Source organism: Mustela putorius, unplaced genomic scaffold, assembly GCF_011764305.1.
Source record: "Mustela putorius furo isolate JIRA1106 unplaced genomic scaffold, ASM1176430v1.1 tig00003932_pilon_pilon_pilon:0A:0A, whole genome shotgun sequence".
Lineage (NCBI taxonomy): Eukaryota > Metazoa > Chordata > Mammalia > Carnivora > Mustelidae > Mustela > Mustela putorius.
Genome location: NW_025422077.1, coordinates 8,233,029 through 8,246,954, shown reverse-complemented (window position 1 = coordinate 8,246,954; position 13,926 = coordinate 8,233,029).

Sequence of the window (13,926 nt, the reverse complement as noted above, 5' to 3'; positions counted from 1 at the left end):
CCTAATGAAGTGGCATTCAATGAATTCAAATAAAATCAACATTCCAACAAAAGGGCCCAATCATATCTTGACATGTACACTAACAACTCAGATATTTTAAGAAAAATGTGACTTCTTTAGTTCTTACTCTTTCTTAGGAGCCCATAAATTTCTGCTGATGTGGAGGGGTATTTAAATTTGCTAAAGGTAATTCAGTCCCTTTCCCATAAAAACAATTTTTTGTGCATTGAAATGGTCTTTTATTTTATAAATGTTTCTTTCAAACGAAATAGTCAGTGCCTTCAAGGCTCAGACCTCCCTCAAGTCTGTTTCTTTATGCTCAAAAATTCATCACTGCTGCTTCTTCCTTCCCAAGATGGCATCTCCAAGAGGAGACAGGCTCAGGGCCCTTCTGAGTAAGGGAATCCTATTGGATCCACTGCTAAAATCCATGGTTTCACTTGTCTGTTTTCCCCACATGGTTGGGAGCAGACAATAAACCCACATCCAGCATCATCTCCAGAAGTCTTAGCTCAGCTTTCCCTGGAGTAATGGGTCCTTTGCATCTCACTGAATTCTACCTGGCCCCTTGTTCTGTCTTGTCACCTTGCCTCTCACTATGGTAGCCACATAGCAACACCCCTAACTTGCATGTCTTACCTACTTCCCATGCTCCTCATTGGGGATACATTGGAAACTCTGAAAATGTCCCCTCCACATAAAACCATGGGGAACTGGCAGGATGTGGAGAAGGGGAGCTAGGGACAGTCTTGCACCCTTTGTCTCACCCCCGGTCACAAAGTCATCTCTACTCGATTATCCAACCCTCTATATCTATACCCTACCCTCTGGGTCTGGAGCAGGTAATCTCCTATTGTCCCAAAATGGAAGATGGAGCTACATGTTGTATTGCTCTGGAATCCCCCCAGACTTCACTGGTTATTTCTAACTCTGACCTGACTAAGGTTTGGATCCAGTGAGAAGAACCACAACACCTACTTGGCCCGTCAGGCTTTGAGATTGCAACTGGAGCAACATTAAAATAAATAAGAAACATAGAGATCAAAGAAATGACTGTATCCAAAATAGACTATATTTTTTTGTTCATATGTCATTTTAAAGTATTTTGTTCTGGGAAATATTTACACTTAAAAGTTTGGAAGCTAGGGAAATAAATGGTAATTGACTTAGAAAACTCAAGAAAGCTGAAATCCAAAGCAGCAGTGGAGAATACGGAAAACCAACCCAATACACCCTCCAGGGTCTTGCAAAAGTGTTGAAATTAATAGCACCAGTATTTCTGGACTAGGGGATGGAGATGGAATGACTTTATCAGAAGGAGCAAATAGAATCTGTTTGAGAAATATTCAATCCCCAGAGCTGTTCCCTCTCACACCTCATGGCTTTTTCCAGTGAAATTCTGCCAGCTGTTATCTGTAGAGGATTAATCAACACCTCAGCTGGGGTCAGGAAGCACAGCTGAGGACCTGTGTACTATACTAAAAAGAGGTTAAATAATGAAAGATTCATGATAAAAGTGTGCATTAGACATTATATTGCATGTTAATGTATATCGTATAGTAGTATACAGTAGAATAATAATGAATGGCTTAGGTTCACATGTTTAATAATTAGTTTTTTAAAAAGGTAGTATAGGGGTGCCTGGGTGGTTCAGTCAGTTAAGGTCTGCCTATGGCTCAGGTCATGATCTGGTGGTTCTGGGATGGAGCTCCACATTGGGCTCCCTGCTCAGCAGGGAGTCTGCTTTTCCCTCTGCCCCTCCACCCTGCTCATGCTCTCAATCTCTTTCCTCTCTCTCTCTCTCTCTCTCTCTCTTTCGCTTTCTTTCAAATAAATAAAATAAAATAAAATAATATAAAATTTGTTTTTTTATAATAAGACAGTTCTAATCTGAAATTCAAGAGAGATATGGCTGAAATCTGGTAATTCAGACTAAGCGACCAAGGCCTGTGAAGCATGCCCTGAAGTTTCATGTTCATTATATTTAATAAAAATTGTTCTTTCAACAATTAAATCTAGAAATTTCAACATGTAGAGAATTAATAACTAGGGATTAACGCATAAATAGAAAACCCTGAAGACTCCACCAAAAAACTGCTAGAACTGACAAATTAATGCAGTGAAGTCAACAGATACAAAATGAATACACAAATACAGCAAATCTGCTGCATGTCTATATACCAATAGTGAAGTAGCAGAAAAAGAAATTCAGGGTCAATCCCATTTAAAATTGCACCAAAGTTAGTAAGATACCTAGGAATAAGCCTAACCAAAAAGGTGAAAAACATGTACTCTGAAACCTATAAAATGCTGATGAAACAAATTGAAGGTGACACAAAGAAATGGAAAGATATTCCATGCTCATGGATGGGAAAAACAAATATTGTTAAAATGTCTATACTACTCAAGGCAATCTATACATTGAAAGTAATCGCTATCAAAATACCAATAGCATTTTTCACAGAACTGAACAAACAATCCTAAAATTAGTATGGAACCACAAAGGACCCCAAATAGCCAAAGCAATCTTGAAAAAGAAAAGCAAAGCTGGAGGCATCGCAATTCCAGACTTCAAGTTATATTACAAAGTTGTAATAATCAAAAAAGTGTGGTACTAACACATAGAACAATGGAGCAGAATAGAAAACTGAGAAATAAACCCATAATTATATGGTCAATTAATCTTTGACAAAACAGGAAACAATATCAAGTGGGAAAAGGACAGTCTTTTCCACAAATGGTGTTGGGAAACCTGGACACCAAATGCAAAAGAATGAAACTGAACCACCTTCTTACACCATACAAAATAACAAACTCAAAAAGGATGAAAGACCTGAAACCATCAAAATCCTAGAGGAGACCAAGGCAGTAACTTCTTTGACATTTTCCATAGCAACTTCTTACCAGATAGGTCTCCTGAAGCAAGGGAAACAAAAGCAAAAATAAACTATAGGGACCACATTAAGATATAAATAAATGGCAGCCTACTGTATGAGACAAGATATTTACAATGACATATTTGATTAAAAAAAAAAAAAGCTAGTATCCAAAATGTATAAAGAACTTATAAAACTCAGCACCCCCCAAAATAAATAAACCAGTTAATGTTGGGGTCCATTATCAAAGGAACAAGACTGAGACAAAGTGAAAGTTATGCAAAGCCTATTCTATGCCAAGCATTAGAAGTTAGACTGATTGGCCAGGGGAACGAGACTGAGACAAAGTGAAAGTTATGTGAAGTTTTATTCTGTGCCAAGCATTAGAAGTCAGACTGACCGGCCAGGGCCACCTCTGAAGAGAGCGACCCCGTCCTGATCTGACAGGCTAGTTTTATAGGGCATAACCGCAGACCCAAGGTATGTGGCTTCTATTGTTAAGGCGTTTACTCCCAGAACCAATACCCGGAACCATACCAGCAACTATGGGGTGTTTGTTTATTCCCGGAATGAAGTCTGTGGATGTAAACAACAATATGGCTACCTAGGCAATATGGAGTTGCTCTGGCTAAGCAGGCCCTAATAGTTAAACAGGTTTTAACATTAAATTGGCCCTAACAGTTAAGAAATGGGCAGAAGATGTGAATAGACAGTTTTTCAAAGAAGACATATAGAGAGTTAACAGACACATTAAAAATACTCAACCTCGGGCGCCTGGGTGGCTCAGTGGTTAAGCCGCTGCCTTCGGCTCGGGTCATGATCTCAGGGTCCTGGGATCGAGTCCCGCATCGGGCTCTCTGCTCAGCAGGGAGCCTGCTTCCTCCTCTCTCTCTCTCTGCCTGCCTCTCTGCCTACTTGTGATTTCTCTCTGTCAAATAAATAAATAAATAAATCTTAAAAAAAAAAAAAAAAAAAAAAAAAATACTCAACCTCACTCGGCATCGGGGAAATACAAATCAATACTACAATGAGATCCCACCTCACACCAGTCAGAATGGCTAAAATCAACAACAGATGTTGGCAAAGATGCAGAGGAAGGGGAACCCACTTACACTGCCAGTGGGAATGCAAACTGGTGCAGCCACTGTGGAAAACACTATGGTAGTTCCACAAAAAGTTAAAAATATATTTGTCTTTCCCTGATGCTGATAATTTTTTTAAAAAGTTAAAAATGGAACAACCCTACAACCCAGCAATTACACTTTGTATAAACAGGTATTTACCCAAAGGATACAAAAATACTGATGTGAAGAGACACATGCCCTCCAAGGTTTATAGCAACATTATCAACAATAGCCAAATTATGGAAAGAATTTGTCCATCAACTGATGAATGGATAAAGAAGATATGTGTGTGTGTGTGTGTGTGTGTGTGTGTGAGAGAGAGAGAGAGAGAGAGAGAGAGAGAGAGAGAGTGAGAGAGAATGGAATACTATTCAGCCATAAAAAATAATAAAATCTTGCCATTTGCAATGACATGGATAGAACTAGAGAGTATAATGCTAGGCAAAATGAATCACACATATGTGTGATTTCACACATATGTGGAACTAAAGAAACAAAATAAATAAGCAAAGGGAAAAAAGAGAGAAAGAGAGAGAGAGAGTAAAAAACAGACTCTTAATTATAGAGAACAATCTGTGGGGAGGGAGTGGGTGATGGATGAAATAGGTGACGGAATTAAGGAGGGCACTTGCTGTGATGAGTTCTGTGTGTTAACTAACTGAAATCAAAATAAAAACCTAATTTAAAAAGAATGAATGCAATATGAAAATTGTTTTTAATATATGAAGTACAAAATAAAATAAAAATAGCACTGTTGAAATGAAAAGGAATTAAAACTTTTAAAAAATGAGAACACATTTTATCCCCGTATACTAATATTTTGTCTCTCAATAAGTTCATACCAGACCCTACATAGGAATTCATGCCATGAACAAAGAATGCCAACCAGTTTTGATTTAGCTCACAGAATAACACATTTTCTTAGTAAAGAGACTAGTCACTGTGTTTACATTTATAAGCTTATTAAAGCTAACAATGATCAATGAAACCATCCATTAAGGTTGAGATCTGGGCTTCTATGAACTTTGGACTCATGATTAACTAGATTACAGGTTTTTTCAGAGTAAACACGGGATTCAAACATTCATCCCAGTAGAGTGCTACACTCTCTACCGGGATGAATGTTTGAATAAAAAACAGTTCTAGTTATCACAGGTGTTTGCACCTGTGTAAGCAGAGTAAAAACATATTCGTTAATATGACACACAGACAATTTATGCACCTCTTCGAAAGATAATCTCCAGTGTGTCCAACGTGGGAACGTTCCAAGATAAACAGAATGCAAATCTCAGTCTCTTCTATTAACAACTGGAGTTACAAAAGTTTGTCAAATTGACCTTTGAACAGATTTTATTTCCACCCTAGAAAAATGCTACTTATAGCCATTACTCTCTATTATCTGTCATCAGAATTTGATGTTCTTGTACTACGTATACTGTGCCATCTGAATCATAAGCATAAAAAAGGTGATTCAAAAAAAAAAGAGTGAGATGTTTAGATAATTCAAGTAAATAAACCACTTATCTCCTTTAAAGGACCATTTCAAGACCATCCTCTCAAGTCTGTTCATTTTGGAGAGCACTCAATAAATATTTATTTGAAAACCTACCGAGTAAGAGGTGTTAAATATGAGGTATAACAATATGGACTTTTGAATACTTTGTGCACATTTACAAATGGACATTTGTAAGCTAATTAGAATGCTTCACTGTACTTAATTTTAAAACAAAGCACCTTTATAAGAAGTGGTTGCTTATAAACAGTTCCTTTTGAATGTTCTAGTAATATTACCAAACATTCATTTCAGAGGAACATAAAATCAGCTATCAACATTACCTTTTTAATTACCTGAAAACTTTGTCTAAATATACAGAGAATGTCCAACAACATGTTTTTCTTTCTCTAGGAACAAAGCATGTCAGCATGTTTTAATTTATGAACACCCAAAGCACAATTCCATTGTCCATTATTCAAAGACTAATACCATATCTGCTCTTAAGTCCTAATTGCTACCCTTATCATAAGCAGCAAGCATAAATGGATTTTAAGTTAAGATTATATGAAAAGCTAAATATTGGGGGATGAAAATTATTCCATTTGTTTATTTATTCAGTTTTTCACCTGGTGAAGGAGTATACACATGTTATTATTTCTGTACCAAAAGCAAAACTATGTTGTAAGTTTGAGAACTACCTCTCATGAGGCCAAATTCCCATTGCCTCCTTGTGTGAAGTATGAGGGTTGAAAAACACAGGCATGTGGATTAGTCACCACAGGTACATGTACCCATGTGTGCACATGTCTCCGGTTTATAAAAGCACCAAGGTCAGGCAGCCAATGTCACATGGATGAAGAGCCTGCTTTAGGCTTAGTCATGACCATAAGTAACACACATTGCTCAGCCTGCCCTTTCATGCATCTGGGCTCCAGCTGCTGCTATCTGAGCTCCCCAAACTCCCAACTATGACCCTTTCAGAACACTACTTCATGTTACAAAGCTTTTCATTCCTCAAAGTACGTGACCCCCTTCTTCCTGATGCTAAACTGCTTCCTGGTTTTTGGACACTAAAGAAGCTGCACTGGTCACGCTTTAAATATAGTATGTTTCCTTTGCTGTATGAAGATACCATTAATATGTACTTCCAACAGAGCAAATGGATTTGCAATAAAACACCCATATTCCTTGCTTGACTTCAGCTGTGAGCTGTGACGTGAGTCAGAGGTGGTGTCCATGACCACTGGAATAGAATGAAACTTCTAATTTGAACCAAGAACCTAGCCACACTGATATTACGCTGTCACTGAATGGATCGGCCAGCCAGTTAACACTGATAAACACAGTGTCAAGTGCAGGTCTGGACTGTATGGGCTGGTAGAGTCTCAGAAATCATCTCAGAGATCATCCAATCTTCAGAACTTCCTAGTTCTGAAGATTAAGGAGTTAAAGCCCAGGGGCAGAGCTACAGTTAGAATCAAGATCCTTCTTCAGAGCTCTTTCCATGACAACCTTCTTACTTACTCATTACTTAATAAAATCCCTTACTATTATTATTATTACTAATTATTACTAATATTATTATTATTAAATACTTACTATTTTTATTATTCCATACTACTTTTCCTATCACTTATAGAAGAGGTTATTTTTTATTATAAAGAAAACAAACATTGTCTATAAGTTAATACTGACATAAATAAATAAAGCCACAGAGAGAAAGAAATATAATAGTGTTTAGAATTCATAGATTTAAAGATTTCCCAAACATATTACTTATGACTAGGGAACATTGATGATTTGAAACGGGATTTTTTCTAATTGTGTAGCCTTGTACAAAAATTAAGCTCTCTGATATTTTCCTCATTTGTAAAATGTTTATTTGGCTAAGTCATAAGGATTAGAAACAATGCATAAATATAACTGGTATTATGTCATGAATTTTGTAAACATTCTATTAAAAATCTACACACTCAAATAAAATACATATAGTCAGCAAAGGGAACTTAGTCCTCTTTATAGCTACAAGATTATACCCTACAGTTTTAGTTGCTGTTGTCATTCTTTGCCTTTGCTTGAATTTTCACTTGGGATCAACTTTAATTCCATTAGTCTTCTAAATCCTTAGAGTATATAAGAACTGCTTTGAACTCAGCATTGGGTATAACAGAATATTGCCAGTGAGTCTTTGGTGCAATTACTTTGCATGAACTCAAGCTTTTAAAATTACTCTCCTCAAATGAAAAGAAGTTCTAGTGAACTTCATGAATCTGATCTGTCTCAGTGTGAAACACTGGCTCTCCTGGGACTATCAGGAATAGTTATCTAATTCATGAATCTTCTGGCTTGATGTAGTTGTGCTCATTTAATTGGCTTTTGATTTTTGACAAAACGGCCAGACCTTCACATGGTCAGACTGTTGGTCCTCTATCATCTTCTTGGTCCAAATCATGCCCATTAATTTATTCCTCAAGTTCTCTTCCCAACTTATTTTTCCAATTCTGTCTCTCTCTCTGTCACTGACTCTTTCCAGCCTGCAAGTATGCTCAAGTATCATATACCATCCTGAAAGTACCTCTCTCCCTAACAACTATTCCTTCTCAAGCCACCTTGATAGTGACCTACATCTATCCCTTTAGCACACAAATGTCTCAGAGTTAGACCAAACCCACTTTCTCAGCAACCCCACCTTCCCGCTATTAGTAAGTCCTCTTAAAACGGCAAACAACTTCCTAAGGGCCAAAGCTATTGGCCATCCTTAGTGAATTGTGGGATTCATTCTATACAGATGATACTAGGTTAAAATCAACTAAAGGAAACTTAGAGAAGGCAGAGTGGAAATGTTTGCATTGGGAGCAAGCGTTGAGCTGTCAAAGGCCTGCTACGCAAGGTAGACTTCTGAAGTCACCAGCACGTCGGTCTGCCTCTCTGGCCAAAGCACTTGCCTTAGGAAAAATTTTCCAAATTTATTATATCCTAAGAGAAGTTTGATCACTTTTTCACACTACTGTAGATCTCATCTATGACTGATAGCCTTGTGATCTCAGGCTTAAAAAAAAAAAAAGATCTTCTGAGGCTAAAAAATTTAAAAAAACAAGAAGTATTTTAGTCCAGTAATAGATTGCTAAGAAAAGCTTTGGCTAGCTTGTGTTTATGCCGTGCTCTTGAATTTGTTCCAGATTCTTGAATCTGCAGCAGTTAGTCAACAGGTGAAAGCGGATTCTCTAGGAGGAGTTACCATTTGAAGATTTTGAAATACTGTGACTCACAGATTTTTCTCATTGTCAGCACAGATTCTAATTCTGTCCATTAGCAATGAATTCCACAATCAAAAAAAAAAAATCAGACATTTTCAGGGAAGTTGTTGAATCAACTGACATGTGTGACCAGAGAAAGCATATCTCCTGACCGAATATGCTCCGCTGTCTATCTAATAGAAGGCCAAACGAAACAGAAACAGTCCTAGGGTGCTTGGGTGGCTCAGTGGGTTTAGCCTCTGCCTACAGCTCAGGTCATGGTCTCAAGGTCCTGGGATCAAGCCCCACATCAGGCTCTCTGCTCAGCAGGGAGCCTGTTTCCCCCTTTCTCTCTGCCTGCCTCTCTGCCTACTTGTGATCTCTCTGTCTCTGTCAAAGAAATAAATAAAATCTTAAAAAAAAAAGAAAAGAAAAGAAACAGTCTCATCCCACCGAGAAAGTGCAGGTGAACTGTGATATCACAGCAGGAAACAGAAACTTTTAGCTCTAGTATTAATTATATTTATATTTCGCCTATACTTATGTAAAATTTAAATGACATGTGGTCCCATCTCATAAAACTATAATTTGTTATAGGGAAAAGAAACCATTAAAATAAGCTGATTTGGGTAAACCGGTGTGTCAGAATCAGGAAGTCTGTCAATGATCAGTTACAGAGTTTTTAAAAAGTTCCTGAACCTTCCCATGTTTCAGTTTTCTCCTATACCCATCTAGAAGATGTTTCTTCATAAAATTCCACAATTCTCAATGCCATTTAGTATAAGTAGGAATATTTCACCAAGAGCTTAATTATTGGGGAAACAAATACATTAGGGAGGGAGGAAATTGAACATCCCTCATTAAGTGTTCCGAGTATAAGCTTTGTTTACCAATTTCAGATGGGATTGTGAGCCATTCAGTGTCACAGGAGCAGGAACAGAGACAGGTAGGCTCCGCAAGCATAATGCTTAATTTACAGATTTTTCTGTCCATCATGACACTTCATTTCTATATATTGAAAATCTGAGTGTTGTAGAAGACACTGAGTACTCAACAGCAGCCAATGGCTCATGAGAGCCTCAGAGGACCAGGTCGTCCTGTTCTCACTCAGAAGAATGAGGTTTTCCCCATTTGAGAAGTCTAAAGGAAATTTCAATATACTCTCCCTTTTATCGAATTCTAATCTATATTCTGGGCAAGCAAATAATCATCTTACTTGACTTTACAACTTGGCAATGAGGAACTTTAGGGTCAAGATGGTAGAGTGAGAGCACATATAAGAAAAATACTTATGGGGCGCCTTGGTGGCTCAATGGGTTAAGCCTCTGTCTTCAGCTCAGGTCATGATCCCAGGGTCCTGGGATCGAGCCCCGCATTGGGCTCTCTGCTCAGCAGGAGCTCCCTGCTTCCCTTCCCCTCTCTCTGTCTGCCTCTCTGCCTACTTGTGATCTCTGTCTGTCAAAAACATAAATAAAAATCTTAAAAAAAAAAAAGAAAAGAAAAGAAAAAACTTATGTTCTTTACAATAAATGGTGGGTCAATCAGATAGCCATAATTTTTAAAATGGATATTGACACATACCTCGTACTCTATAAAAAGATCAATTCCAGATGAATTAGCAAATCTAAATATGAAAGGTAAAACAATCCAGCTTTTAGGGAAAAAAAAAAAAAAGAATGAATCATTTCACAACCTTGCAAAAGCAGACACAGGGTGTCTATTCCCAAAGAGGGAAAGGGGAGCACCCATGTGTGGGGGAGCACTAGCAGCAGTAAGCAGCAGAGCCTGAGCCGAGTAAGGAGGGACTGGCTAGTGTGGGACTGGCTAGCGCATGGTGTCAAAGTTCAGGGGGACGTGGAAGTCTTCTACACAGACGGGAGGCCCAGCATAGTGTGCACAGAGCCCAAGAAGGGGAGGAGGGTATCTAAGTGGAGAACAGGCCCAATACAGGGTTCAAAGTCAAAGGCAAAGTTAGGAGGGAAGAGGCAGTGCAGGGTATTAGAACCCAAGTGGATGGCAAGGACATCTCCATGGGACCTGCTGAGAGACTGGCATTGAGAGAATGGATATCTACAAAGGTATTACTCACATAAATAAATATAGGAAAGATAACAAGAGTCAACTTTCTCACTGTTGATTAAGGGAAATTACAATATGGAGAGAGACCTAGAAACAGCACTACGGTGTTGGACTGGAACTGGAGGTATCATGAACTCAATATATGGAGATAGATACAGAACTAAATATGGATGCGAATGCCCGTGTGTTCGGATGTAGTATGGGTATAGATGTCAGTATGTATGTGTGCATGTGTATCCAGGTGTTTTCCAGCTCTATCCACTAAGATGGCCTGGGAGCAGCTATACCCAGATAGCAACACTCACACCTAACACTCACTTCCTGGTTTCTAAATACAATACCATTCTCTTCTAAAACAAACCAAGGTTCCTCAAGGGAAGGGCTGATTTCAAGGCTAGGGCAGGGAAAGTATGGGATGAGACGGGAACATCTGGTTGTCTAGGCAAAAAAATGAAGAAATGTTCCAGTAATAAAGGGGACATGTCAAATGTACATAGAAGCCAGATAAAGAAACTCTCACTGACCCCTCTAGGAAAATTTAAGCAACAACATCAATCATGTTAGCAACAGAAGGTAATCCATTCCTACCGAATGAAATGGGAAACTCTGAGTTTACGAGACTCTGATTAAAGGCAAGACAACTACGTGCAGTGCGAGAGTTTGAACTGGACCCTTTTGTCTAACGGACAATATTGGGAGAATCAGTGAAACTTGAGTGGGGTCTGAAGGTTAGATAGTAGTAATGTATCAGTGCTAATTTCTGGATTTTAATAGCCATATTGTGCTCTTAATGAAGAATGTCCTTATAAGTACATATCAAAGCATTCAGGAGTGATGGGACACCATGTCAGCAACTCCCTCTTAAAGGTTCAAGAAAAAATGAAACATGTAGCTCCAACTTTACTTTAAGTGGATGATAATTTCAAAAATTAAAAAAAAAAAAAAAGAAAAAAAAAGACCGGGGCGCCTGGGTGGCTCAGTCAGTTAAGTGTCTGCCTTTGGCTCAGGTCATGATCCTGGGGTTCTGGGATTGAGCCCCTGGGACCAGGCTCTAGGGAGCAGAGCCTCCTTTTCCCTCTCCCTCTGCCTATCACCTTCATTCTCTCTTTTCCTCACTCTCTTTCTCTCTCACTTCTCTCAAAAATAAACAAAATATTTTTTTAAAAATCAAAACAAGTATATAAATAAATAAATAGGAAACCAAAAAAGTCAAAAACAACAGCAGAACTAAGATATTTAAGCCCATTTTCACAACTCAATTACAGACCTATTTTTTTTAATACAGAGAGACCTAAAAATATATATAATTTTGAGTAAAAGGAGCAAGCTGCAGAATAAAACAAAATTATGATATCATTCATGAAAATTTTTAAAACAAACAAGAGCAACCATCTACATTACTCAAGAACACACATGTAATTACTATAAAGATGTAAGAATGGACTGTAAGGCAATACTCTAAATTCATTATAGTGGTTTCTTGTGGGAAGAACATGGGGACGGAGGAACAGGATAGGCAGTGGTAGGGAGTTCATGTCTATGTAACGTTTTAATTTGTCTAAATAAATATAAGCCAAATACATCAATAGAATTATAACTGTTAATTCTGGGAGATAGAAGCAAAGGGTTATTACATCATTCTTTGCACTTTCCATAATTATTAAATTTATCAAAAAATAATTTAATAAATAAAACATAATGAGGACTTCACATTTTACAGGCCATCTAAATGTGCATTTACTTAGCAACCATGTAAAATTTTTAGAAGTTGGACAAATGCATCAAGAAAGTTGATATACAATACAAATTAGAGAGTACACTTCCCTACTTTTTAAAATATAGATTTTTTCTGATATTTGAGCTAGAATCGTTGAATCTTTTTCAACTGAAGTATAAAATCTTTTTAAATAAGGAAAAGTTAACAACACTATTTATGAACTCTCACCTTAGACTCTGAGGTCTAGAGCTGCTATTATGGTCGTCCTCTGACACAGCTATCGTCCGTACCTGCTGTAGTGGGACCCTCACACAAGATCCCAGTAATCCTCAGAACAATGTTGTTGGCTCCCAGTTGTACAGAGAAGTAAACTCATGCTCACATCGGGGAAGTCACTGAATCACATTCAGAATGGAGTTTCAAGTACTGGCTGTGATAGATGACAATGGTTTTAAGTGATCCTGAGTATTCAAATAAGATTTCCTCAACATACATTCAGAAATGCAGTGAAGGCCTCCAGAGAAATGTCTACCATCCACCCTCATTTTTTAGGAAGGTGTTCTCTCTCTCTCTCTCTCTTTTTTAAGATTTTATTTATTTGACAGACAGAGATCACAAGTAGGCAGAGAGGCAGGCAGAGAGAGAGGGAAGCATGCTCCCTGCTGAGCAGAGAACCCAATGTGGGGCTCAATTCCAGGACCCTGGGACCATGACCTGAGCCGAAAGCAGAGGCTTTAACCCACTGAGCCACCCAGGCACCCCACAGATGTGTTCTCTTATTAGAATTTCCAGGTTCTCTCTCACCAGAGAGGGTCTCCATGTGTAATTGTTGGTGAGAGGTCCTACACAAGAGGCCTCTTCTGAGGGGATGCCACTTACATCATAGACATCTTTATTATTTAAAAGATTTTTCTTAATGTATTAATTTTTATAACTTTGTAGGCTCCAAAGATAGGCTTTTTTATGTTAATTACAATAAGTTTTTGACACATTATTTTTTTCTTCTGAGAATATAGATACGATTTAGTTTACAAAAGAAAAATGTTTGAAATCCAAAGGTCTTGTTGATTTAACTTCTCAAATAAACTGTCCTAAGAACTGCTTTCTGACTGGGAAGTATCTTAAAGTATGAGATTATGGCACCTCGTAAATTTGAGTTTGACATTGCAAGTTACCATCTTCTTTTCATATTCTATACTAAATAGTGTCGCAAAATCGTCCCATTTAAATCCCCAAGAAATTTCTGTATAGTAACAAATATTCACTTGCCATCATAATCTACATATATCACACAGACAAATTAGAGTTATGAGAGAACATTACATTATATTAACATATTATTGGTTTTGATAGTTACATGAAACATGGCATTTGTTATGGAAATTTCATTAGTATTGAA